Source organism: Trachurus japonicus, chromosome 7, assembly GCF_045865225.1.
Source record: "Trachurus japonicus isolate A0001 chromosome 7, Traja_1.0".
In the NCBI taxonomy this organism is placed as follows: domain Eukaryota; kingdom Metazoa; phylum Chordata; class Actinopteri; order Carangiformes; family Carangidae; genus Trachurus; species Trachurus japonicus.
Genome location: NC_140913.1, coordinates 34,435,622 through 34,438,121, shown reverse-complemented (window position 1 = coordinate 34,438,121; position 2,500 = coordinate 34,435,622). Strand labels below are relative to the sequence as shown.

The following is a 2,500-nucleotide window of genomic DNA, read 5'->3' as shown; positions in this document are numbered from 1 at the left end:
TCACATCATCAAATCACCACATCATCAAATCACCACATCATCACATCATCAAATCATCACATCATCAAATCACCACATCATCACATCATCAAATCACCACATCATCACATCATCAAATCACCACCTCATCAAATCATCACCTCATCAAATCACCACCTCATCAAATCACCACCTCATCAAATCATCACATCACCACATCATCAAATCACCACATCATCAAATCGTCAAATCATCAAATCATCACATCACCACATCATCAAATCATGAAAATCGCATCATCATCACATCACCAAATCATAACATCATCAAATCATCACATCATCAAATCATCACATCACCACATCATGAAATCATCAAATCACACACACCATGAAATCTTCAAATCATCACCACATCATCAAATCATCACATCACCACATCATCAAATCACCACATCATGAAATCATCAAATTATCACATACCACATCATCAAATCATCACATCATGGTGATGATGTGATCAAGTTTACAGTAATTGACCTATCTACCTACCTAACCCCGCCCCCAAATGGTCATTGTCCAATCAGACATCCTAGCAACCGTTACTATGTAAACAAGGTCCGTCGAGCTTCGGACCTCCGACAAGCAAAGTGTGTTGTATTGTTGGACGGTCGTTACCTGAAGAGTTTGGCTGGGGGAGTCGTACAGCCTACATCTGCTCCAAGCTAAGCTAAGCTAGTAGGACTACTATCACTCACTACAGTGTTTTCTCTGGGATTTTGTTTTTAAAGGTGTACAGAAATGGCTGTTTGTCCTGTTTGTCGCGCCGAGTTGTCACGAGCTGCAACACGAGTTTACCCGAGTAAGGAAAACGAATTTGATTGGTCGTTATCGAGTGGGCGGGATATTCAAAGCTTGGGGCGAGACCAAGGGGGCAGTTGTGGGTCTGAGAAGTGAAGCTCAATTCCGCGTTCAACAAACTGCAATCCCCTCGGCTTCCTCTGGGGGCTGGTGTCAGAAAGCAGCATTCTCCATAGACCCCCATGTTAAAATCACAGACTTTACATCCTCAATAAACATGATCACAGCCTGGTGTCAGCACGTTTTTTGGTCTCAATCGATAGTTTCTACCCCTGCACATACTCTGAGGGGGGTGATTTTTTTTTAACTCTACCGTTTTACTGTTATTAGGTTAAAACTCTGGCCAATTAGGGCGCGGAAACGTTGAGTGACAGGTCCGAGCAGCTCCGTGGGCCGCTGCTTCGAGGCCAGTGGGCGGGTTCTCGGCCGGCCAATCCAACATGGCGCTGTTCAGGCCGCCATGTTGGAGTCACAAAAACGACTCCCCAAAACCAATGGGTGACGTCACGGATGTTACGTCCATTCTTTTTACAGTCTATGTGTAAATGCCAATAACAAACAGCGCTATGAAGAGATGAATGAACGGAAGACATGCAGCGGTGTATTTGCGACAATTTAAAAAAAATAGAAGGAGCTGTACTGTACTATATAATAATATATATTTTTTTTTGGCTTTTCATGCCTTTATTCGATAGGACAGTTGAGAGTGTGACAGGAAATGGGAGGCAGAGATGGGGGGAATGACATGCAGGATAGGGCCGTCCGACGCGGGACTCGAACCGGGGCCGCCTGCAGCGAGGACTGTAGCCTCAACACATGGGGCGGGTGCTCTACCAACTGAGCTAAACACCGCCCCTGTACTGTATTATATAGCAGTGCACTTCCACAGATTGAATGGTGTCACAGCTCTCCTCTCGGTGGGGAGAAAAAAAGAAAAGAAGAAGCTCTGGTCTCGGTCCACGACCCGTATTCTCTTGTTTATGACAAATAAGACTATACATCGTAACATATGATAATCCATTGATCCACTGATTGATTATGAAAGGCTTCGTGATACATGCACAGGACCGAGGGGGAGGCTTAGCTAAACAGCAGGGAAGTGACCAGACTTGCAGATGCGCTACATGATGCAATTTATGAATACAGTGTATTGTATTTATGTCCTGGGACTCCGGATGGAAATTAGCATCGATGCTATAATCCGGCACATTTACATGTTTCTTATATGTACATTGATGTGCGATGTCCCAGTCAAATAAACAAATAAAGTAAAGTAAAGTAAAGTAATAAAAGCCGTATTTTGATCACCATTATGTTTACATTGTGACCACGCAATTTTGTAGTGGTGTCAGAATGTTTAGTGATTATTAAAGGGATAGTTCACTCAAAATTGAAATTTCACTCATTATCTCCTCCCCCTCATGTGGACTAAGGGCTGTGAGAAGTTTCAGAGTCCTCCGTGGCTTCTCTGAGTTACAGGGGGTCTCGAATAGCAGTGCATGTCCATATAACGGTTGCAAATGGATACCAACTGTCTTCATAACAAAAAGACACACCAAAAAACATCCAAATACCTACATGCTGCTCGTATGTAATGTCCCTCTTGTATTGAAGCCCCGAAATGCGAAATTGTTCCGCTACTGCTTGTTTGTAGCGGAAGC

General features: G+C 43.6%; 1 protein-coding gene across 1 annotated transcript in view; it reads right to left on the bottom strand.

Annotated features, from left to right (window-relative positions):
- igfbp6b (insulin-like growth factor binding protein 6b) overlaps positions 1–2,500 on the bottom strand; it is an 8,973-nt gene that overhangs the window by 3,577 nt on the left and 2,896 nt on the right. The gene's annotated exons all lie outside the window — the stretch shown is intronic.